This window comes from Macaca thibetana, chromosome 4, assembly GCF_024542745.1.
Source record: "Macaca thibetana thibetana isolate TM-01 chromosome 4, ASM2454274v1, whole genome shotgun sequence".
Taxonomy (NCBI): Eukaryota; Metazoa; Chordata; class Mammalia; order Primates; family Cercopithecidae; genus Macaca; species Macaca thibetana.
This window is the reverse complement of record NC_065581.1, coordinates 22,103,248-22,129,637: the sequence shown is the minus strand read 5'-3', so window position 1 is coordinate 22,129,637 and position 26,390 is coordinate 22,103,248. Positions and strand designations below refer to the sequence as shown.

General features: G+C 38.4%; 1 protein-coding gene across 26 annotated transcripts in view; it reads right to left on the bottom strand.

Moving 5' to 3' along the window:
• The window catches only part of LOC126953309 (uncharacterized), a 598,727-nt gene that overhangs the window by 133,772 nt on the left and 438,565 nt on the right, over positions 1 to 26,390 (bottom strand). The window contains exon 10 of one of the 26 annotated variants that reach the window (XR_007725203.1): positions 21,116 to 24,865. The exons of the other annotated variants lie outside the window; for them this stretch is intronic. The gene's annotated coding sequence lies outside the window, so the exon portion shown is untranslated. Of the gene's footprint in view, positions 1 to 21,115; positions 24,866 to 26,390 lie in introns of those variants that run through there. 26 annotated transcript variants of the gene reach the window in all.

Genomic DNA, 26,390 nt, shown 5'->3' with positions numbered 1-26,390 from the left:
AATGAAACAGGGGCAACAGTACTTTGGATCCAGAGGACATATACAATTTTCAGGACAGTAGCAGGGGCCCTAATCAATCTGCCTTATAATGAAGCAATGTTAAAAGGAGTGTGCCCATCAGGTCATGTTCCCCAACCTCTTAAATGTGCCACTCAGCCTTTGCAATGGAGAGGATTAATGAATGATCATAAAACATACTTCCAGTTGTGGTATGTGATATTTGAATATCAAGGATATGCAGAAGTCCATGGACAAGGTCAGATATCTTGAGACATCCCTATACTCTAACATACTCCAGGAGACAACAGTTCAAGCTTTCAAAATTCCTTCCAGAAAAAGAAAAAAAAATCCAGTGCATTTTATCACATTTATGAAACTAGGCTCCATTCTCATACAAAAGAAAATACATATGAGGTGGCCACAACTAACATGAATGGAATCAGTCTGAGACTAATACATAGACTCATGCCAAGACCGAGTTGTTGGTGCCAAGGTAAGGAGGCAGAATTTGGACTCAGATGTTTTGTAACACGACTTTTTGTAGGCTGAAAGGAAGCTTGAAGTGAAAGTTCCAGGTAAGGCCAGTGTGGTGGCTCATGCATGTTATCTCAGCACTTTGGGAATCTGAGGCTGAGGCAGGTGAATCACTTGAGTCCAGGAGTTCAAGACCAGCCCGGGCAACATAGTGAAACTCTGTCTCAACAACAACAACAACAACAAATTAGCCAGGCATGCCTATAGTCCCAGCTACTTAGGAGGCTGAGGTGGGAGGATCACCTGACCCAAGGAGGTCAAGGCTGCAGTAAGACGTGATCGCACCATTGCACTCCAGCCTGGGTGACAGAGCAGGACCCTGTCTCAAAAACAAAAACAAAACAAAAATCCCAGGTAATAGAGAATGGCTTCTATTTAAATTCTGTCTATTCAAACCCAAATATTAAAGTGTTTAAAAGGGAAAAAAAGTCTTTTTTTTTTTTTTTTTTTTGAGACGGAATCTTGCTCTGTCACCCAGGCTGGAGTATAGTGGTGTGATCTCAGCTCACTGAAACCTCCGTCTCCTGGGTTCGAGCAATTCTCCTACCTCAGCCTCCCAAGTAGCTGGGATTACAGGCGCCCACCACCACACCCAGCTAATTTTTGCATTTCTAGTAGAGACAGGGTTTCACCACATTGGTCAGGCTGGTCTGGAACTTCTGACCTCAGGTGATCCACCCACCTCGGCCTCCCTAAGTGCTGGAATTATAGGCATGAGCCGCTGCACCCGGCCAAAGACGTCTTTAAGTATTCAGAAAAGATACCAGCAACAACAACAACAACAAAAAAACCCAGAATGCCCATCACCTAATTAATCTACCTAACAGCCAAATAATTAATTCCTTTCATATTTTAAGAAGTGTCAGAAAGAAAATTAACTCTTTCTACACCTACTCCTTTTACAAAAATCTTTCTTTCCTTTTTAAATTTCTCATAAAAATACGAATAAGAATCTCTGTGTTATCTTTCTCTACATTAGATAAAGAGAGCACCTGGGTGCGGTGGCTCATGCCTGTAATCCCAACACTTTGGGAGGCTGAAGCAGGTGGATCACTTGAGGCCAGGAGTTCAAGACTAGCCTGGCCAACACGGTGAAACCCCATCTCTACTAAAAATACAAAAAAAAAAAAAAAATTAGCCGGGCACAGTGTGGACGCCTGTAGTCCTGGCTACTCGGGCGACTGAGGCAGGTGAATCGCTTGAACCCAGGAGGCGGAGGTTGCAGTGAACTGAGATTGCACCATTGCACTCCAGCCTGGGCAACAGAGCAAGACTCCACCTTGAAAAGAAAAAAAAAAGATACAGAGAGCAGAAGGAAAGATGGAAGACAGCTCACTGGATTAGAAGGTAAGGTCCTCTAGCTTTGTACTGTATCTAGAAACTATTTACCAGGTTGACTTAGGATAAAGTACTAATACAGATGATGAAGCAATACATTTTTTTCTAAATGAAATTTACTGTAACTTTTAATGACATCACACTTAATGGTTCTCTGATAAAAACTTCATGGAAAGTAATTTAACTTCTCTGTGACCCAGTTTCCTCATTAGCAAAACCTGTTACTAAGATAGTGATAGGTGAAAAAATGTATTTCCCTAGGATACATCTTGTTAATAAATTACCTTTAAAAATCTAACAAACTCTCAGAAAAGAGAAAAATATCCATCACTTTTATTAATGTGTGACACTGTGAAATTTAAGGCACAGAGATATCAATTGCTTTGATCTGATGTTGCCTTAACCATGGGCAAGAAGGAGAATAAGAACCATGGAAGAGGGGAGTGGAAGAGATCTCTCCTTGCAAAAAGTTGCTAAAAAGTTGCAAAATACCAAATTACCACTGAAGTCACACATCAACTATCCCAGAGCTGTGGTCAACATACTCAAGATTTACCTTCTCTTTAAAAAGTACATCACAGAAAATATATTATATGCTTATATATGCCGTTCATCTTGTTTCATAAAATAGATCCAGGCCTTTCCACTAGTATATAGCATATATTACATGTATAACAACATATATTACATATGATGCACATTCATGTAGACTATATCACGAGGAGAATTTCAGGGATGATAACTGCAGTTTTAACCACAGCAGTTGGAGTCTCACTCAGAAAGGAAATCTGAAAAAGTTGATGTGTTTGTTTGATCCAAAAAATGATCTACAATACCTTTTATATCTAAATAAATGTCCAACTGAAGTTCAGAGTGTGTGATCTGTCAACATGCACTTTTTGAAGGGCTAAGGAGACTCAGATAACAAAAATTTGCTGCAAATTCCCTGGCCTCTCATATTGTTGGAGAGAGAGATGGGAACAAAGTGAGGATATTGAATGTTGTCAATGCAACAACAGAGTTATGGACAAGAGGGAAGCCATGTTGAATGCTGGCTGGGACCAGGGTAATGGCTCTGCTGGATTTTGGGAGATAAATAGGAAACATCTATGTAGATCCAAGAGGAGTTCCTTTCCAGGGAGAGAAAACCGCAGCATAACACATCTGGAGAAATGTGAAGGAAACCAAAATATTTCACCCCAAAATATACTTCTTTGATATATTTCAAGATGGCTATTCAGAAGGGCTAGAAATACAAGAACAGCCAAAAAGCTGTCTTCTGTAGGGGAGATTTACATCTGTAGAGAAAATTGGCATTGATGCATCCATGCTTTCTCTGACCCTCTCCCTTGTCCAGAGTTAGGAAACATGACCTGAGGGTCTGATACCTTATAGGTCTAAAGAAACATTTACCATCTATTTTCTTTTTTTTATTTTTATTTTTATTTTTTTTTATTTTTTTTTTTTGAGACGGAGTCTCGCTCTGTCGCCCAGGCTGGAGTGCAGTGGGGCGATCTCAGCTCACTGCAAGCTCCGCCTCCTGGGTTTACGCCATTCTCCTGCCTCAGCCTCCCGAGTAGCTGGGACTACAAGCGTCCGCCACCTCGCCTGGCTAACCATCTATTTTCTCTGAGGGCTGCTACCTGTGAGGTTTCATCTACATAAGAAGACCACCTTTGCTAGCCAGGCCTGCTCTTCTTGCCCTCTCATAACCTGTTTTGCCATAATCAAAGTTTTCATTCTTTCTGTAACCTCAAAATGGTATGAAAGTGTCAACCAGGCTGGGCGTGGTGGCTCACACCAGTAATGCCAGCACTTTGGGAGGCCGAGGCGGGAGCATCATGAGGTCAGGAGTTCGAGACCAGCCTGGCCAACACAGTGAAACCCTGTCTCTACTAAAAATACAAAAAATTAGCCGGATGTGGTGACAGGTGCCTGTAATTCCAGTTACTCAGGAAGCTGAGGCAGGAGAATCGCTTGAACCTGGGAGGTGGAGGTTGCAGTGAGCTGAGATCATGCCACTGCACTCCAGCCCAGGCATCAGTGAGAGACTCCATCTCAAAAACAAAAAAAAGAAAAAAGAAAAAAGAAAAAAAAAGAAAGAAAGTGTCAACCAGTACAGGCACAGTGGTTCATGCCTGTAATCCCAGCACATTGGGAGACCAAGGCAGGAGGACTGCTTGAGCCAGGAGTTTGAGACCAGCCTGGGCAACCTAGTGAGGCCCTGTCTCTACAAATTATATAAAATTATATATACATGTATATATATATACACACACACACACACACATATATATATATAATATATGTCAGAGTCTCACTCTGTTGCCCAGGCTGGAGTGCAGTGGTGCAATCTCAGCTCACTGCAACCTCCACTTTCTGGGTTCAAGTGATCCTCACACTTCAGCCTCCTGAATACCTGGGGACTACATGCACATGCCACCACACCCAGCTAATTTTTTTGTATTTTCAGTAGTAACAGGGTTTCACCACATTGGCCAGGCTGGTCTCGAACTCCCAACCTCAAGTGATCTGCCCAGCTTGGCCTCCCAAAGTGCTGGGATTATAGCCATAAGCCACCGTGCCCAGCCCAAATAATAATTTTTTTAAAAACGATTTGGGTGTAGTCACGTGCACCTGTGGTCCCAGCTACTCAGGAGGCTGAGGTAGGAGGTTCACCTGAGTCCAGAAGATCGAGAATGCAGGGAGCCAAGATAGCACCATAGAACTCCAGCCTGGGTAACAGAGTGAGACCCTATCTTAAAAAAAAAAAAAAAAAAAAAAAAAAAAAAGGTGTTAACCATCTGGCCATTTCTTTGAGTTCTTATATTTTGTTAAGACTCCAGTGCATGTTAATAAACATATATGCTGCTTCTCCTATTAATCTGTCTTTTGTCACTTGATTTTTAAGCAAACCTTTAAAGGTTGAAGGGAGAGTTTTCGCTTGGCTAATTGCAAAGGGTTCAAAGTGTTCATAAGCTGAGGAACAGTTATATAAGTAAGGAGAATCATATTGAAGGCTTTTATAATTCAAATGATTTCTCACTTGGAATCTGACCTGTAGAGGAGGAGGGAATGAATGTACTGAGGAATAGTAAATGAGGGAAAATCCTACGAGCAGGCTTTTTAATTTTAGGATACATCAAAAGATATTTCTGGAGATATTGTGCAGATTAGACCAGGATAGTGAGAAAAATAGGTAACAAGGAATCTAACTAAGACAAAACCATGACAGACCAATTATATTTGTGAATCATAATGGAAAGAATTTGGCATAAAACTGAGTGTGGAAGGAGAAGACACTGGAAGATTCTTTAAGAACTTAGGTCAAGAGCAATGCGTCAACCTGAGATACAATACAGAACAAATGCAGACGAGGGTTTAGAGCAGAACACCATGGAAGAGGATGCCACCATTCAAGGAATGAAGTTTCAGCTGTAGCTTAGTCTTTGGCACCTTTTGAGAATCACGTGAAAGCTACAAACCCTTTTCTCAGAAAAATGTAGGTACCCACACCGTATATGTAACATATGATTTTTAAAAAAATTTTTTTTAATTTTTAATTTTTTTTGAGATGGAGTCTCACTCTGTTGCCCAGGCTAGAGTGCAGTGGCAGGATCTTGGCTCACTGCAAGCTCCAGGTTCACACCATTCTCCTGCCTCAGCCTCCTGAGCAGCTAGGACTATAGGCGCCCGCCACCACTCCTGGCTTTTTTTTTTTTTTTTTTTTTTTATTTTTAGTAGAGACGGGGTTTCACCATGTTAGCCAGGATGGTCTCGATCTCCTGACCTCGTGATCCACCCACCTCGGCCTCCCAAAGTGCTGGGATTACAGGCGTGCACCACCACGCCCGGCCTGTAGCACATGATTTTAGGGCATTCACAGTTCACCTTTGAAGCCTCTTCTTTTAAGAACCTCCTCACACAGAGTAAGTAAAGAAGAATATTAAAGTTGAAACCCTGAGGGACATTGTCACCAAAAGCGTTAGCAAAAAAGGACAACTCAGCCTAAGAAACTGAGGATGAAGAAATGACACCATGGATTCCAGACAGCTGCCGATTTTCAGAAGTAGGAAAGATGCAGCAATAACAAATGTTAGTACGAGGCTAAATGAAGTGAGAAGTAAACTTTGGCCACTGGTGTGTATTGGTCTAGAGGTTTGCTGGTCCAGAAGCCAGACTGTTGTAAGAAGACAGAGACATGAAGAAGAAAAATCTGAATTTGTGTAGGCACACTTTCAAGAAACTAGCAACTAGGAAGTTTGAATGAGTAACAGAGGTAAGATAACAGATTTTTTACTTATTGTTTCTGGATAGGGTTGAGCTAAAACATGAGCCTGCTTCTTGGCCAAAGGGAAATAGCAGAAGAGTAAGAAAGATTGAGATAAAGTAGAGAGAAAAAAAATTAATGCAGGAAAGAAAGGAAAAGAAAAATTATTGCAAAAAGAGAAATTATTGGAAAAATTAATGACTAGAAAGAAACGTTAAAGAAAATTATCTTAATCATGGCAATTTAATGGAGGAGAGGTGACACTTTCTATGAGACAGAAAAGAAAGAAAACACCTTTCAGCTGTGGATAATGGCAGATACGGAAGAAAGGAGAAGACAGAGGAGATTGTACTAGAGGATATTTACCTTCTCTGTAAATTACAAGGCAAGGTCACAAGTGCTGGGAAGGGACGTTACGTGCTTAATGGTGGAGGTGGGAAAGGCAGTCATATGTTATAGATATTAGTACAGTATCCTTTTTCACCACCATGTGTTCAATACCTAGCACAATGCATGGCACACGATGGAAAATCTCTAGATATACATTGAATGAACAACTGCAATTTGAGGAATTTCGGTGCATGGAAAAATGTAGAACAAGCTGATAGGTCAAATGAGAATAAAAGCCAACCAGGGAGTAGTAAAAGGTGTTCCAGATATTTTTAAGAGGTTTAAGAAAAGGAAGCCCAGAAGTACTGTAATTTATGACCTAATAGAGAGCTTCAGATGACCTGCAGTGATCCTAGGAAGAAAGGATCTACAGCCTCCTCAGGAGCTATTCAACCTTGCAGTCCTCATACATCCTTAGAAAACAGGTATCCATTCAATGAATAAGTAATTACTGACAGTTGGCAGATAACACTTGTAAGTTTCTTATCCAACACCAAATACTCTTAGCAGAGATGGACAGTGTAGAAAAAATAGTTAATTACACTGTCAGCTGGTCACCTGGACTCTGTGGATCCCACAAAAGTAAAAGGAATGACAAGTAGGACTGACCCACAGCTCTGCAGCACATGTCAGTCTAGATAGAGGGGACGCATTCATCTGCGCTTTGTATCCTTTCTCATGTTGAAAACCATTCAAACCGAAAAACAAAAATCCCTCTCAAAATCCAAAATAACAGTCACTGAACAATAGAGAATGGAAGGCATATTACTAAATCTCTCCCAGTGAAGGGCTGTTGAACTAGAGTCCCAGTGACTTGGGCTACATGATGTGTTACAGATGCTGTGTTCAGGTGTCTTTTGAATTCACATTATATCTAATAAATCACAGTATGTTCACTTGTCCTATTAAAACTGTATTCTACCTTACCAGGTCTGAATAATTTGTATAAAATTGATTGCTACAGTTCTCACTAGAAGCTCTAATTGCATTCATGGTATAACTTAAAATGATAACCTTATCTTAATTAGTAGCATGATGCAGAAATGCTTTTGAAAGCCTCTGAGAACTAACCTGCATTTTTAAACACAAGCCCTGGGGCTTAAAAAAAAAAAAAAAAGATTCCTGTTGAATGTTGCTGAATACATGAGCCAATGTTAATTTATCAAAACTACAAAAGAAAATTATCCACACAGCAAGAGAGACTAAACAATGCAGCCCACACCTCCTCTGATCAAGCAGTTTTGCGTCTCTCATTGTAGAATCACACAAGATGTCATTCTAATGCTTAGTTAGACCTCTGCAGATTGTTGACACCCACAGAAGAGTCTTTCTCCGGTTTTTCTAATGACACTATCGATAATCAGTAGAGCATGACAATGGCGGAATGAGTAGACAAACAGATTGGAGGGTACGTTTTGTCTTCACACGGGATTAATTACCATACAGATCTCCACTAACAATCCCATAGGCTCCCATATCAGTCTTCTTCCCCAGTCAATCCTAGTTCATTTAATTCCAGCCCTCCTCATCCATCGCAAGCTTTCTAACACCCCTTTCTGATCTGCCCATGTTGAGAATGTCAGAGTGACGCTCTAAAAATAAAGGTTCCCTGTGGGAGAGGTTACACTCTGTGTGTATGTTTTCTGTATTATCACTGTGGTGAAAAGATGTCCAATAGCTCGCCGATGATAACCATTACCTAAGAGAGCACCTCAGAACATCTGAACATTAACATATCAAACAATTGCCTTAAACTATATTATGGCAAAATAAAAGACTTTGCAAGTAAGTCATTATTGTAAACACCCAAAGTAGATGTCACAAGTTTTTCAACATAATGCTTGTAAATTGAGGCATTTTCTAATAATCACTATGCAGCTGGGCATATCTCCTCAAATTTCCACCATAAAATAAATATTAGGTAGACTTTTGTTAATCAACCAGAACTATTAACTATAGCTACCCCCAGAAATGTTGAATAGATGCTATTTCTAGAGGAATACTCTTCCAAGCTTGGCTTCTGAGATCTGTAGTTTCTTCCTATAAGCCAGTACCACTTGGGGAATAGCTACCTATAAAACAATTTAGCATTCCCTTCTTTGAAAATGTAAATAGTTCAAAAATTTTAAAAGTATCTTCTCCTTACTAGAAGTCAACAATTTTGTCTAGAAGACAGTGGTTAGCACTAACAGAGGATATTATAGTATGATATTATCATTACAATTGAATAAAACTAGTGGAAATTAATATGACATAAACACCTAACATTTTATTGTAGTTCCATCTAGCTTAATTTGTAAGCATAGAATATAGTAAAATTAAATAGGAGAAAACAGGTACATAATAACGTTAATGTGTGCCAATATTAATGTGCTTTTAAAAAAGAATTTTTTTAATTATCAAGGTCTTTTCAATAAGAGCATGAAAGCACTATTTTAAAATACCCGCTACATGCAAGAAGCTATGCATTGTAACTGATGTGAAAGTAAACTGCTCTTACAAGATAGCAGGGCATCGATTTAATTCATGTTAAGCTTGTCTGCAATAAGATATGTCATTTCAGAGAAGTATTAGTATGTGTAGTGTATATGGGCATATATTTACATAAGCAAATTATCCATACCTTGAAAGTCCCATAAATGTGTATATTACTAGGCACATTTCTTCTTATTTAAAACTGTATCTCTGGACTTGAGTAAGGAGATTAAAGACTAAACATATATTAGCACTGTGAAAATTCAGCCTGAAAAACGTCAGGATAAGAGATATTTTCATCAACAGATATTTCAAATTGACTGACCCCAAATCTGTTTAAGACTGTTCTAAAGAAGGAAAAGCCCTCATATAATTTAACTTGCTTTTCATTTCGTTGGTCTGACAGCCACATACTGATAACATCTTCAGGTTGCAAATCCTGCCTTTCTACCATTGCAGTTATAGTCTCATTTACAACATTAATGTGCTAAATAGGGACTGCATAAAAATCTTCAATTATTTTCAGACAGTCTGTGCAACATTGCTGCTAATTCTAATGCCCAGGAAGCACAATCATCATAACCTCTGCTATGATCCCAACAAGGATTCCTCAAGCTCCTTAAAAATGCATTAATCGCCCCTATGAAAGTCACTGCTTGCTTTTAACGAAGATAATGTATGTTACTGGGATTATACCACTGCATGCAAAATCATTAAAGAAAGGGAGACCAGAATTTATGATTAAGCCTTTGGACAGCAGGGCACTATTTTAACCATAAAAATCACAATCTGCAGAGACAGTGGCCAAAGCAGAGGAACCATTAAAGACTTATAATTAGCATCAATCACGGTGACACTACTGTTGGCATCTTTATTACCTTAAATACACTAATCAAATACTTCTGCATTGAGATGGAAAGATTGATAGGCAGCTAGACATAGAAAACATCTCTATGGAGAACAACTTTAAATTATCTGTTCGAAAGGTTTAAAAAAAAAAAAAAAGTATTGGTATTAGTCAAGTGGGATTCTAACACACAGCTCCAAAAGACAAGTACTCAGAATGGACCTATGAGGTTGTCAGGGTCCTCATGTGGATGCTTTAACACTAAGCATTTCTCCAAACAAACACATATTTGCATGTCCCCTCTGGGAACCCACTGGACTTGCTTCATTTGGATGAAAAATATAAATAAATAAATAACTTAAGGGAACATAAGCATCAGGCTACTGTGTCCTATAAATAAACAGCCAAGCACTCCTGCCCAACATTTATATATTTTCTAGCCTTCTCCGTACATGGGCACACGGAAATGAAAGACAAAAGGAGAGCTGAACTTAGTACTATTTACATAATTACAATAGGGGCTGTCAATATTATCTAATTGCATCGCTGCTCAATTTCATACCACACAGACTCTGAAATATGCTCTTATTATTACTGCTCATATAAATATTTCAGTCTTAATGAACAAGAAGCCGCTCAGCCTCTCTGCCACCCCTTGAGCCCATATGGCATTATACCTTAATGACTGTAATATTTAAAAGGCGTTCTTCTCCAAACACTTTCTGTGAACACTATTTCAGTGTTCATAAACTGAATTCTTGAGGTTAAGGGCACACACCACAAAGAAAGGATATGAAGTAGTTTGCCTATAAAAAAGTCTGGCTGGAATCAATTCAGAATCACGGATAAAGATTTGGCAAGGCATCTCCCAAGGGTACAACTTCATCTTTGCCAAACGAAATAATAATTGCAAAGACTTTCGTTATAAAGATGATGAGCCCCAACAATCGTGTTGGCTCCAAAGTTCAACTTTTACTTACAAGTTCCTTAATTGGCACACCCACCACTAGGTTTAAAAAATATATTACATTTCCTTTACACCTGTCTCTAAAAAAAAAAAGGTTTGTGTGTGTGCATAAAAAACTGGGCAGAGTCAAAGGACATTCTTCATTGCTTCCCCTCAGCAGCGAATAAAGGACTGAGGAAAGAGAATGAATGATAAAGATGAAACAATTGGAAGAAGCAAATTACTTAAAAGGAAATACACACAATTTACTGAAAGAGTACTAGCTAACTCAAATCCAGTTTCATTTTAAATTTTGTGGTTAAAGAAAGAAGATTTTCCAATATAGCATGATACCCTTACAGAGCCAAAGATTAAGGAAAATGCTACACTTTGACTATTGAAACTTCCATTAGTTGGCTGGGCACGGTGGCTCACACCTGTAATCCTAACACCTTGAGAAGCCAAGGCAGGAGGATCACTTCAACCCAGGAGTTTGAGACCAGCCTGAGCAACATGGTGAGACCCCAGCTCTACAAAAACTACAAAAATTAGCCAGGTACAGTGGCACACACCTGTGGTCCCAGCTACTCAAAAGGCTGAGGCGGGAGGATCACTTGAGCCCAGGAGGTTGAGACTGCACTGACCTCTATCACACCAACACCACTGCATTCCAGCCTACATGATAGAGCAAGAACTTGTCTTAAAAAAAGAAAAAGAAAAAAGGAAAATCCTACTAGTTTAAGTCAATATTTAACAAATCACTCCAAGACATTATGCTGCAATTTTAAAAAGGTTCCAGTATTCCCAACTTCTCTCAAATGATGACAGCAAACACATCTGCTTCTTAAAAGGATAGCAGTCCCTTAAACATGAATAGGGTTTTACATTTTACCAAGTAATTTTATACATATTCACTTTTGCATCAACCTTGTGAAGCAGATAAGATTATTTCCATTTTACAGATGAAGTTATAGACTAAGAGAGGGTAACAGGCCTCTCAATGAGCACCCAGATGGTACACATATCTATTGACTCAACAGCTCCTCCAGTATATCAGGCTGACCCTAAGTTGCTTTCAAATATTCCATAGCCTTGTTAACTAAGGAGAGAAATCATGAATTACAGATGCTGATTACCTGTGGTAAAGACAAATATTAAAGAGTACTCTTACCAAGAGAAAGCTCTTCATAAAGAACCAGTAAGATGCATGTTAAGCATGAGAGAATCCTACCTAGTCTGAACATCAGTTTGCTTTGTTTAGAGATGGGTCATCTTGCTATTCCAGTCCAAGAGTTTGCTTTTCACTGTTGAATCATCTGATTCTCACTGACGCCAAAGGAATGGGAAAGGCTGTGCAATACTGTATGAGGCTGACCTTACCACTTACGGAAAAGTTGCCAGCCAGACACAGAGTGTTGGCTAATAATGAGTCAGAGATAGACTCAATAGTATCAAAGACTTTTATGTTGAATCCTTAACAAAGGAGCTTGATTTAAAAACAAGGGTTTAAGACGGGGAAATGGCAAAAGAAAGGAACAGTCACTTCCCCATCAGAGGACGCCCTTTTGCCAAAATTTGCTGAAATGTGTACACAATACTTTTAAATAGACATGAGTTAGAAAATTCATATCAGTAAGTGCTGCATGCTAGATCCAAATGAGGAAATAACTTGAAACCTGGCAAATTATCTTTTAACATATTAAATAGCTCAAATCTTATTGGTTTATATTTTCCAGTTAATGTCATTTTGATATCAAAAAGAGGAGGAAAAAGATAATAGGAAAACCAAAGGACAAAAATAATTGCATATAATTATATAATACTTACAAAAGAAAAAGAAAACCTTCATCTAACAGCAATGGCAGGAGTAGGCTTATTACCAGGACAACATTACCACCCTGGTCCACTGCAGTCTCTTTTGCAGTGTTTCAATGCCTCTCTTATCTTGTTGCTCCAGCAATAATAACTCAAGTTATATAACTACAGTCCTGAGTTGACTACAAAATACAATGTGTGTGAATTAAATTGAGGTTTCTCAATTTTTAATACAGGTAGGGATATTTTTCATTATATTTATATGTTGCACAATGGAGTCATTATCATAGGAAAAATGAGCTGTGGATATTAAGGACATGGAGTTAATTAACAAATAATATGGAAAACTTTGATAAATCAAAGGAGCTTCTTATCAGTAGAAATGTTCTCCCAATCTAGCAATAAATATTCAAACAAGTCATTTTAAATTATATACATGCTGTGTTGTCATTTTTCTAAGGTGATGGATAAGGAGATTTAATTTCTTTAACTTGGGCATGTTTTCATTTGTTGGAATTCTAGCAGATAATGACCAATATAAAGTATGTAACAAAGAGGCTAGCCATTACAGGCACATAAAAGCATGGGTTTGCCCATCTCGTGCCCTGTCCTCAATGGTGATCAGTGGAGAGGGGATGGAAAATTTCTGCTTGCATATGAAGACTCTAAAAATATGAATATAAAAAGAATCCCAAACAAATGTAAGGCATAAATTTACAGCACTCTGGTGGTTTGTTTGGTCTGACTTTGAAAATAAAAGGTATGTAAAAGGACCAACATGCTATTTTAACATCCTAAAAAAAAAAGTCACTTAAATAGTAAGAATAAGTTATGAGATAATGGAGGTACTAAATGGCCCACTGAACCCCGAAGGGAAATTAAAATTCCTAAGAGGAAAAAACTGCTTTGATGCATACCTCTCAGAGAAACAGAAAAAATGGATTTATCCATAAACCTGGCTGGTCACAAAACACAATAGCAATGAAAAATGCCATTCAAGAAAACCCTATAGATCTATTTCTATACTCATGACCAATAGCTCCACAGATTCAACTAGAATGAAGATCATGAATTAAAAGCTTACCATAAATGGTAGCATGCAGTGGGCAAACATATACAAAGGAAGTAATCCCTGAGCACCAAATTATAGCCTCTCTCCACAAATTATAATGGCACCCCTCTACTATCTAAGATCTGGATTATGGATATGTAATGCACACTCACTCTCCTAAAATGTAGCCATGGAAGCATGGCAAAGACACACACCTCTTAGCGCTCAAGGTCAAGAGCACAGGCCATAAATTTGCTAATGCTAAAAATGAATGAAAAGCGAAAGAGAAGAGATGGTCTCTGTATTTTGTACTGAAGCCCATAAGTGGTTTGCAATTATCGTACGAAATATGTTTGCTCTCTATCCTTTGTATTCTGGTGTGGGAGTTTTATTTATTTATTTATTTATTTATTGGCCATTATATGGCCAGATCTACTATACATCAAATAAAAGTGGATCATTTCTAATGTAATAGTGACACAAATCCTTTGGAACTCATACACTATTGACATTGCATACAGTATTGACCCTGAATTTATAAAATACTGACTCACCTTTGTTTTTCTGCACTTTTCTCTAGGATATGAACTGATCAGAATGAATTTGCCATGGGCTATTGTTTTTGTTTTATTTTGGTTGGTTTTGATGCTCTCAACTAAATCACCTGGACAGACTTCTGGTAAGATTCTGACTAACCAAACCAAATTGAAAGGATCAGTTGCATGCTAGATAACAAGAGACTATTTTCATTTTAAATACATCCTGATAAAGCTTTATGGCACTACTTCATTACATTTTAAAATAAATGTGTAACAACTAACAAAATAACCATACCCATACTGTCGCCAACAAAGTGCACATGTGGTTTCCAGAGGGAAACAAAATGAGACTCAAGACCATAGCATTTGTAGTGGTTCCTAAGCATGGAGAGAGGAACTGAGCTGTAAGCTGTTCTCTCTTTCTCTCTCTCTTCAGCTATCTGCTCTTGGACAAATCTTCAACTTCCTGAAACATAAGCGTAATAATACTGACATTACCTCATTGTGTTATGGTAAGGAACAGATGAGAGGGCGTATGGGAAAGCATTCTGTACACTGTAAGATGCTCCAAACACATACATTACAAATGAGAACACTATACATCTGCAAGTTAAAAAGAGAGAAAGACACACTAGTGTGGCTGATTGGAAATGTATTCATTATAATACAGATGTGCAAAAAATAATTTTTTTTTAAAACTGCGTTTTCCATCACATCACTGACTTCACGTTGCTCACAAGTCTCCATTCTCCCTTGGTGATAAAAATGCAAAACAAAACAAAGATTTTAATCTGGTTCATTTGGTATCACTCGGGTTCTCTGAAAAATAGTCAATTTGGGGCAGATTTTCAGTCTTTCGGGTTGTTTTCTCTCTTCCCCCTCCTTCTGGCATGCTAGCGCCTCCTCAGAGGAAGTGTAAGTAACGCTGTGGTGGCAACAGAACATCTGCTGTCATTACTGCCCTTCTTGGGTGGGCTGCTAAAGTCTGAGTCAGGCATGGCTAATCTTGCCTGGTCGCTGGTGGTTACTGGCTTCTAACTTAACTGTAACTGTTTCTGATGTGCCTGGGATGGTCCTCAGGTCATAGGCACCAAACAATGCCTGCTTCTGGCCATCTCCCCCCAACTGACTAGACTCCTCATCTCAGCTCTATCTGACACTCAGACTCAGCTGTGACCCCAGCTTGGAGAGGGGCACCCTGTAATCTCTGCCACCAATTTCCTTGCTTTGAGCTACTGGGACCCGGCAAGGTGTGCTGATGCCTACTTATAAGGTCACGACATCTGTCCCTCCAGAACGTCTGGCTCAATTTTAAGACATGAGGTACCTGGAAAAGACGTGAGTAGAATGGCCTTTTCTTCAACAGGCCACTTTTCAACTCTACTACCTGAAGCAGAGTGGTTTGGAGATCCTCAAAAGGCACTCCCCCAGGGTTCCAGAGGATCAGGGAGATACGGCCTCCTCTGCCTCTCCCTCCTCAGCCTTCCCAAGTGTTTTGTGTTGTTTTTAATCCCTTTGTTCTTGATCCCCATCCTCAATCTCTCCTCAAGCATCACTTTGCCCCACTGGAAGGGTCCTCCTTTCCTATGTGGTTACATCTCACTTTACCTAAGATCCTGTCTCAGATCCTCAGGGTTTTTTCTTCGTATTTAAATGTAAGCTTTAGAATTTTCAACAAATCCTGGTTTTTATAAGAACTTCTCTGACAGCTGCCAGGGCACATGTGTTTTGGAATGTAGGCTGTCCCTGCCCTACTCCTAAAGCTACAGAAGCTCTCAATCCCTCATCCATGAGCATGGCACCTGCAGAGCAAGATTTACAGGGATTTTTTTTTTTTAAGCATCAGGAAATGTTTCAAAATTGTATCCTTACTATATTAGCTAGGCAGTTTAGGATTATGGGAGATTTTCAAGAGTTTCCTGAATAAAGAAAGAAAGAAATATAACTGAAATAACACTTACATGGGGTAGATATTATTAGCCCATTTTACAGATGAAGAAAGGAAGGCTCTAGGAGGTGACACCAACATTTAAACTCAGGTATTGATATTATCATTCCAGTGTTCTTTTCATTACGAATATCATAGTTCTTTGACAGTCTCAGTAAATACAAAAAAAGAAATATAAATTCCTGTCACTTACCTAAGCAAAAAAAATAATGATTTTGGTAAAGATAACAAAATAGAGAGATCCTGATGTTTCATTAAACTTCATTCACCATTTTCTTCATTCAACTACCCTTTATTGAATACTTCTGCTATAAGAAACTGTGAAATTTAAAATCTGGAAATTTAAAATTTGTCCCTGCTTTTAATGAAATCACAGTATGGGGGTGGGGGAAGACAGACAAATGTAATTACAATACACCAGGCAAGTTAAGTGCTGTATGATTTTTATTATCATAGGGCTTTCAGGCTTTCCAAATCAATTTTTTCCATGCTTCCAATGGTTACTAAGAGTACACAGTAACTCTACAAGTAGGAATTTCATTACACATGTTAGGATGTGAAGAATTACTTAGTTGAAAATATTTGTATCAATAAATCTGCAAATCACCAAGGGAAAGATAGAAATATAGGGTATATAGTGACATGGAAGTGATGAGGGCCACCCACCCCAGCTCCCTACCCATGTATCACTGGTCATTTTCTTTTTCAACAATCTCAGTGCCCTACAAACTGTACCTCTCTGGAGCAGCCACAGTTAGCCCCATTTGTTCCCATAGCAGTGTTAGAGGAATCATCAGCACTTCACATCTGTACCCAGCAGTAATGACTCACTGACCTGAGCTAACCAGAAATAAAATGCAGGCTGGGCGCAGTGGCTCACGCCTGTAATCTCAGCACTTTGGGAGGCCAAGGCGGGCAGATCACTTGAGGTCAGGAGTTAGAGACCAGACTGGCGAACATGGTGAAACCTCGTCTCTACTAAAAACACAAAAATTATCCAGGCATGGTGGTGGGCGCCTGTAGTCTACTGAGGCAGGAGAATCGCTTGAACCCAGGAGGTGGAGGTTGCAGTGAGCTGAGATTGCGCCACTGTACTCCAGCCTGGGCGACCAAGTGAGAATCCGTCTCAAAAACAAAAAAAGAAATGCAAAGGCGTGTGTTTGTGTGTGTGTGTGTATACATGCACATGCCTGTGTCAGAGACCTTTGGATATAAATATATATGTATCCATACATATATATAAATATACATACATATATACACACATATATATAAAGATGTATAACTTTACTCATAATCCTTATACATCTGTATTAGGTGAAAGATAAGATGTCCAATTAAATGATACTTTAACTGGTTTATTCTCTGCATGTTTTAATCATTGAAATACATTCTCTATAGTGTGCTTCTCTGTCTTTTTCACTCAACACATACACATACACACACACACACACAGCATTAAAATAAATTCGGTATTCACTTCATTGAAATATTTGCCTCAAACATTTCCCAGATATCTCCCAGTGATCTGAGAAGAGTTACAGAGCGACTACCTCCAGAAGTAAGTTATGACTTTGCGATAGTATTTAGGTGTCTGGTTGTATGAAAGTTTTATGAAAATAATGGAAAAAAAATTTGATAGTTAAAGAGTGACTACAGTCTTCAAATACTAAGTGTGGTGAAAGGAAAAAATAATATAAATGTGTTTAACTCTATTCCTCCAAATTCTGAAACTCAAACACCTGCCCTGAAACATTAATGTCTTTGACTTAAAAACGAGACTTAATAAGCTGCCACGACTCAAATTAATAATTAAAAAGAAAAAAAATACAATTACTGTCTAAATAACAAATAGTCTAGAAGTATAGTATTAAACAAAATAAAACCCACAGCCATCTGACCTATTTGGGGTGTAGGGAGTATTTACATATCCACTATGGAATCATATGTATGCTAATTACATGCTAACGTAAACATGAAAAAATATTATATGGAAATTGCAAGTTGAAGAACCACCAAAAACATACAAAGGCAAAAAAAAAAAATAGGTCTGCCTGAAAACAGTTTCTGCCATCTTGCTTATTCATGTGTAAATGTTCAATATGCTCAAGGCTTTGACATCTCTATTCATTTTGGGATTTGAATCAGCTATAAATATATAACCTCTAATTATAGGATTGATTTGTCAAAAATTCTGAAATTCTTTTATGTATCAGGCCAATTTTATAAAAATATATATATATTCATGCTTCCCATTTTGAGTGATAACTTTCCGGGAAATTGAGAGCCCTCTTAATAAAGAGTACATGTTGGTTAATTGGCTCATTTGCCTCACCATTCACACCTAGAACTGTATTCTTCACAGCACAGATAACATTTTTAATCTTCCTTTTTTTTTTTGCAACTGTGCTCCCAAAAATGCTTGACACGAGCATTCTATAAATCTCTAGTTTATGGAAAGCAAAGAGAAGCCTCGTTCTCCCATTCATTCTCTATTGTACAATCAGATCTCTGTAGGCAAAATCTCAGCAAAAATAAGACCCCCCAGTGGGTTAAACAGCACAAGTGCCAAGCCTTTCCTCCAGATTTTTGTGCCCTCCAGCAATAAACTGGCTGTTGCATCTGGCAAACATATGCAGAAAACTAGGCCAAATATGGTTGACAAATGTGGCCAAGTTCTTTCCTGTGACCCACTGTGACAGTTAACCTAAAGTTCCCAATGTCAACTCAATTTCTAAATGTAAACTTTTAATTTTTTCCTTAATATGTGATAATATTTAAGATATTGGTATAAATAAAACCATCTCCTGTTTGGAGTAAAAACCAATGCATTTTTTCAAAATAACAAAGGTACTACACTTGTATCAATGGAGAGAGTGAATATTGAGAATAAGATGGATACGATGGGACTGGAGCTGATGATATCATCTCAAGTTTTAGAAGCATAAGGAAAGGATGTTCCCAGTGCTTCTGCCGGGTGCAATGCCTTCTAGGCTGCCCATAGTAATTGGCCATCAAACTAAATCTCTCAAGTCAGCTGAAACTTCATGGCTGTAGTTGAAATTCCAGGACTTCTGGAGCTTCGACTAATTGTCACACACAGGATTAAATCATTTAAAATAGCCATGTGCTTTAAAATATTGATAATAAATCTAAACAAATGTATCCTCTTTTCCCATACCTTTGACATTCTGAGGCATCCACCATTCTAGACAATGGTGATAAAGACATGAAGGTCTTCACGGTCCTTGCCTCCAAAGCTATCAACTCCGAAGGTATCGCCTACAACAGTAGAAAGCCTAAAACCTGTGCTAACTAGAGTTTCAACTTTGTTCTTTAGGCTGTGTTTTTCAAGTCATTTTCTTTATTATGTCAAGTAATATGGAATGATTGAGTTATTGTATCTATTACATGTTACCACATTAGAGTGACAGTTTATTGCAGCATTACCAAAAAGCTGTATTCTGACAGAATGCATATCAACACACAGCAGCAAAGATGAAATAACTTTTTCCTGGCTAGCTCACTCAAAAAAATTTACACAAGAAGTATGTGAAATTCACATGTGTCTTTAAGTATAGATAAAAACTTAGCTCACATAAGGAATATACTGAAATTGAGCAAATTAGATATCTCTTAAAATAATACTATAAGAAGCTATAAAAAAAAAAAAAAAAGTAAGGGTGTTTGTACGCTCAGAAAACTGCCACAAAACATACCCCAGATAAATCAACAAACCTCCTTATGCCTATACTCTATTTTATAAACTATTACCAACTACATTGTACTCAATTTACTCTTCTTTCTTGTGAGGACAAACTTTCTCATCCTACTGGCTTTGTCACCCTGTCTCATAAGCAAGCCCAAAACACTTTTATCTTTTTTTTTTTTGAGATGGGGTCTTGCTGTGTTGCCCAGGCTGGAGTGCAGTGGTATGATCTCGACTCACTGCAATCTCTGCCTCCCAGATTCAAGTAATTCTCCTACCTCAGTCTCCCGAGTAGCTGAGACTACAGGCGCATCACCACACCCAGCTAAGTTTTGCATTTTTAGTAGAGATGGGGTTTCACCATGTTGGCCAAGCTAGTCTTGAACTCCTGACCTCAGGTGATCCACCCTCCTCAGCCTCCCAAAGTGCTGGGATTGCAGGAGTGAGCCATCACACCCGGCCCACTTTTTTTTTAAAAACCACTCCTCTTTGCATGTCACTCCATACCTATGCTCCATCTCCTCGTCCTGTCCAAACTTTTGGTGAAAGTGGGCTATTTTTACTAATTCATCTTCATCACTCTATATTCATTTCTGAATCCAGTGAATTCTGGTTCCAATCTTCACAATTATAGTAAAACGGCTTACTGTTAAAACTTAAACAAAATCCCCTACATTGCTAAATCCAATGAACACTTTTCCTTTCTCACCTGTTTCAACAGCTCTGCTAAATTTGATCTTGTCAATTGCATCCTCTTTCCTAAAACCACATGGTCTATTGGCCACTTCTGTTCATTCCAGGAGAGTCACTCTTCTGATTTGCCTCATTGCCTCCAAGTCCCTACTCTCTTGCCTCTGCAATATTGCATGGTGGTTATGGGGACTTTGGCACCAGGCTATCTGGGTTCAAATCTGTTTTTCCATTTACTGGCTGTGGGACTTTGGGTAACCCATTTAATTCCCTGTTCTTAGTTTTCCATTTGTAACCTGGTATATCATCCTGGTATAGCCACTTGTCACTCGTTGGCTAGGTGATGTGTGTAGGAGATGTTCTCTGTTGCAATGATTAACTGGGCAGACAGTGAGTCCTGGGTCTTGAAGGTAGGGCTTTCCTTTGGTTTCTGCTTCTCCCCCATCTACAGGTCTGGGCCTAAGATGTGTTCCTGCCTCATCCCAGGGGAACAGAGATTTTTCTGTACCTCCCTTCAGCTGCAGTAAGTTTTTGCCAGTTCCCTAAGGACAACAGGGTTGCAAAATTTCTGCTATTTTGTTGTTCTTGTAAGGGTGGAAATATTCTTTTTTCAGCTTTCTACATCCTAATTGGATGCCCCAAATCTTGATTTTTCAACCAAAGCCCCAAAGTACTTCTGTATCCTAGATTACAGATCTTAACATAAACATAAGACAATAAACCTTTTGAAGGAAAACATAAAAGAGTATCTTTATGATCTTGGGAAAGACAAACATCTTAGCATAAGAAAACATTAAAAATAATAGAAAAAACATATAAATGGATTTCATCAAAATTAAAACATTTGATCTTTGAAAGACACCATAAGGAAGCCAGGCACAGTGGCTCATGCCGGTAATTCCAGCACTTTGGGAGGCCGAGACGGGCGGATCACTTGAGGTCAGGAGTTCAAGAGCAGTCTGGCCAATGTGGTGAAACCTCGTCTCTACAAAAAAAATTAGCCAGGTGTGGTGGCACACACCTGTAGTCCCAGCTTCTCGGGAGGCTGAGGTGGGAAAACTGCTTCAACCCGGGAGGCAGAGGTTGCAGTGAGCCAAGATCATGCCACTGTACTCCAGCCTGGGTGACAGATCAAGACTCTGTCTCAAAAAAAAAAAAAGAAAAGAAAAGAAAGACACCATACGGAAAATAAGTGGTTAATGCTACCAACTAGGAGAAAATATTCACAGTATATATATCCGACAAAGGACTTCTAACTCCTACAACTCAATAATAAAGACAATGCAATTTAAAATACGGGCAAAAGACCTGAACAGGCACTTCACAAAGAAATCTTTATGAATAACCAAAAAGCACATGAAATAGTGTTCACCATCATTAGTCATTATGGAAATGCAAATCAAAACCACATGAGAAACCACCCTACACCCACTCACATGGCTGAAATTTAACAGATTGATGACGCCAAATGTCGAAGAGGATATGAAAAAACAGAACTCTCCTACATTGCTGGTGGGAGAGTAAATGGTAAAACCTCTTTAGTAACCGGTATGGAACTTTCTTATAAAGTTAACCACCTACCCTTTGGTATTTACCCCAAAGAAATGTAGGTACAGACGCACAAAAAATGTGGTATAAAAAGGTTCCTAACAGCTTTATTTACAATGGACAAACACCAGAAGAAATCCAAATATTCTTCATCAGGTGAATGGATAAACAAATTGTGGTATATCCAGACAACAGGACACAATAAAAAGGAATGATCACAATAGAGCAATAACATGGTTACATACCAAAACCCACAAGAGGAGCAAAGGAATCCATCCACAACAGAGTGTATACTCTGTGATTCCAGAACAGGCTAAAGTCATCTATGAAGAAAGAATCAGAACAGTGTTCCCCTTGGGGGCAATGGGGGAGAAAAGTGCAGGAGCAATCTTTATGTTTTATAATATTTATATCTTTATATTTTATAGAAATGTTCTATATAGGCTGGGCGCAGTGGTGCACGCCTGTAATTCCAACACTGTTAGAGGCTAAGGCAGGAGGATCGATTGAGCCCAGTTCAAGACCAGCCTAGACAACATGGGGAGACCCTGTCTCTACAAAAAATACAAAAATTAGCCAGGTGTGGTGACACTCAGGAGGCTGAGGTGAGAGATTGAGGCTACAGTGAGCCATGATTATGTAACTGCATACCAGCCTGGGTGACAGAGTGAGACCCTGTCTCACAAAAAAAAAAAAAAAAAAAAAAAATGAAAGAAAGAAAGAGAAAAGAAATGTTCTATATATTGATGGAGGTACAGGTTATATCAATGTGAGTGTGTATATATATATCTCTCTGCATGCTTAACATTTGTGCGATTCACAACCTGTCAATCTGTAAATATACACACACACACACACACACACACACACACACACACACACACACACACACATATGGGCTGGCTCTGACCAGCCTACATCAAATTTCACCTTCCTCTCCCTCATTTTCTGACATGTTAGCCTTATTCTTTGTCATAGCACTTATTTAGATCTGATGTTCTAGTATTTGCTCTTCTATTTACAGCCTGCCTTATCAGAATGTAAGCTTCTTGAAGGTGAAGACGTTTTTTCTTATTTGCTATTCTATATCCAATAGCAATGAGTATGAATAAAAGGCAATAATTAATATAACTGGATGCTGAGCTTTGATTTGTTTTCTTGGTTATTTAGGTTTCTTCTTTGCTTGCCTAATGGGAGGTTTAAAAGATCGTAAGAGACAAAGTGGAGTAAAACTCTTTGTAATCCATAAGTACTATGTAATCTAAAGGATGATTAAACACAAGAAATTAGCTATTTATAGAAGACGTTCAGTGTGAGATAGCTTCAACATTTATGTAGCACAGCTCATTGTGGTTGTAATCTAAGAACTGCCACCCCAAAGCAAGAACAAGACTACAGGGAAGCAGATAGCGTACTGGTAAAGCAAAGCTTCTATTTAACTGGCTAAGTCACAGACATTGCTTAATTTCCTCAAGTTCATGACTTTCCCTTAACTCCATGGCTAATGGAAATTCATTCAAGAGAGCTTTCTGGGATTACAGTATTACAGCAGTATCAGTCAGATGGAGAATTTCAAGCTAGCCTCTGTTCAAGCATTTACAGATTTATAACTAATTAGATCCTGTCCACACCTCACCTGAAATCATGTTAGCAAGATCCAAGTTAAAGTACATTAGTAGCTAGCAGGGGTGTAACACAGTCCTTTAGGCCATCCTGAGTAGCACTGTAATAAGATTTTTTTTTTTCCATTTCAAGATTCCTTTAAAAGGAAAGAGTAAATGAGTTGGTCTCAAGGAAGCCACAGATATAATGCCAAGATTCCAAAATACAAGCACCTTGGTCACCTGTCAGATATATATAAATTGAACAATAATTACAAACATAAGCAGACAAATGCATACACACACTATCTTACCTGAGGATAGAAGCACAGTTTTACAATTGTTAAATATATTCAATTATGAAAGAAGAAAACTGAAGAGATAAAAGAATACCTGATGGAATATGGAATAAAATCTATATTCATTTTATAATGTGGGGGTTACTCAAGGTTTAAGTAAACAATTGTCTAGCCATCTGTTATAATCTAGATTTTAAAGTGCCTTGTGGTGGTCAACACTGCAGATATCTAAATCAAATTAAGAGAATATCTGGAGCGAATGAAAACATAATTTATTTGAGTATAACAATCCAATGTTGTTCATATAATTTGAACAACATTGAGCAGCATAATTCATTACAAATATGTAAGAGCAACCTCTGAGTCCCAGAATACAAGAAAATATTCAGATGTGGACAATTCATATTAATACACTGTCTAATAATGTCATCATGTACCTATCGTATGAACAGAAATACTATTAACCATCAGGACATAATATTTTGATTTAGTTCAGAGGACAAGAAAGAAATGGAGTATTCTAAACATCTCTACAACTAGGTGAGAAGTTACTGATGGCCCTGGTAGAGAGTGGGACAGTTTTCTGTACTTATTGTGGACATTTATTTAGAGATCTGTGGGCACATATTCCTTACATAAACTCTCTTGTGTTATTCATCAAAATTGGGACTCAGCTCAGCTAAGGGAATGGTACAATATGATCTCTGTGGAGCTCTAAGTCTAAAGAAACTAAATAAATAAGAAAAAAACACAGAGCTCAGCGTCCACTCAGACTCATTATTGCCTTTTATTCACGGTCACTGCCAAGGCTTACCCTCCATTAGGAGACTTCACCCAGCCTCGTCTGTTTACTCCAATCAGGTTTCTACTGAAATGAAAAGAGTCACTTATAAAGCAGCAAATTCATGCACACATAAAAAAATAAATAAAAAAATAAAAAGAGTGTGCTGATAGTTCAAAATAAATTTTTTTAAAGACCGTCTTCTTTCCTTTTGAAAAGACCAGCAATCTCAGGAACTGTCTTTTAATGTGATGGCAGAAGCAGTCATAGTTACTGCATTCAAAATGTTATCAATAGTCAAAGTTTGAATCACGCAGTACCCTTAGGAATTCCAGAAGATGACAACTGTCCAACAATTAGACAAAAACACAAGCCACTGTCTATCTACCTCCACTTTTCACTCATGTCCTCATGTGATTTTGTATAGAAAGGAGAACTTTGGGGAAATTGTGTTGTTTTTAAAGTAGGTAAATACCTATAAGACACCTACCTGTTTCTAATTCTGTAACTTCTCTCCTGAGAATGAGCTGACTCTGGGGTCTTGGGGATCCTGCTCACAGTAGAAAGCACAATTCTACCAGGTTATCTGACACACTCACTCGGTGCTCCCACCCTTAATGTTAGTCATTAACATTAACTAGTCACAATGACAAATAGCTGGTCCAGCTTGGCATCAATTCAGACCCATGGCTGAGATGCCAGACACAGCACTGGAGACCACAAGCTGAGACGACAAACTGACAGTCTCTGACAGTTCGTGCCTGGGCCAAGATCTGAACCACGAGGCAGGGCAAAACTCCCATCTGCTGTCCATCTGCCGCTCTGCCCCTATCAAAAAAGGTTAGACCATGAGCCACAGACAGATGGGCATTGCAATGATCAATTAGAAGAAAAAACAGGGAATCTGAGACGATTAGAATGATGACCTTTGATCCAACATGGAAATCCCAGTAGTAATAAAAATCATGCATAATTCCAAGGTCTTTCAATTGTGTAAAACAGATATTGTACCTTTTCCCAATAATAAAAATAAGCAAAGTGATGTTTATATTCTATGCACTAAGTACACAGTGTACTAAGTACTATATACTCTTGAAGAAAAAATCAGTTAAAGATGTGTGTGTGTGTTGTCCTCACTTGAAGTTATTTTTTCTCAATGACACATCAGTAAATTTTAACAATGTTATTAAACGAATAAAACAGAAACCCTTTATAAGTTTCCAGTAGTGTGTATTTTCATCAGAAGCATACTTTACATGAATAGGAAACTAGGATAAGTCAGCTCATGTATTAAACAAAAGCCTTAAGACATAAAGGGAATAGTAAATTCTTGAGCTAAAGCTAAGTGTATGTTGTGTTTCCATAGCAAAAGCAACTTTTGCAAAGCAAATATATACCCTAGACAAAAGGCAGTTGTTCAGTTCATTCAACATATAATGTGTACCTACCATGTACCAGGCAAAGCGCTAGAAGTCAGGGATAAAAAGAAAAGACACAGATGGTCTTTGTCTCCAGGGAGCTTACAGTCTCATGGGGAGATGGGCGAATACACTGCTTATCATAGTATAGTAAAATAGTATGGTGGAGAAAGGATATGAGTCATGTGGCT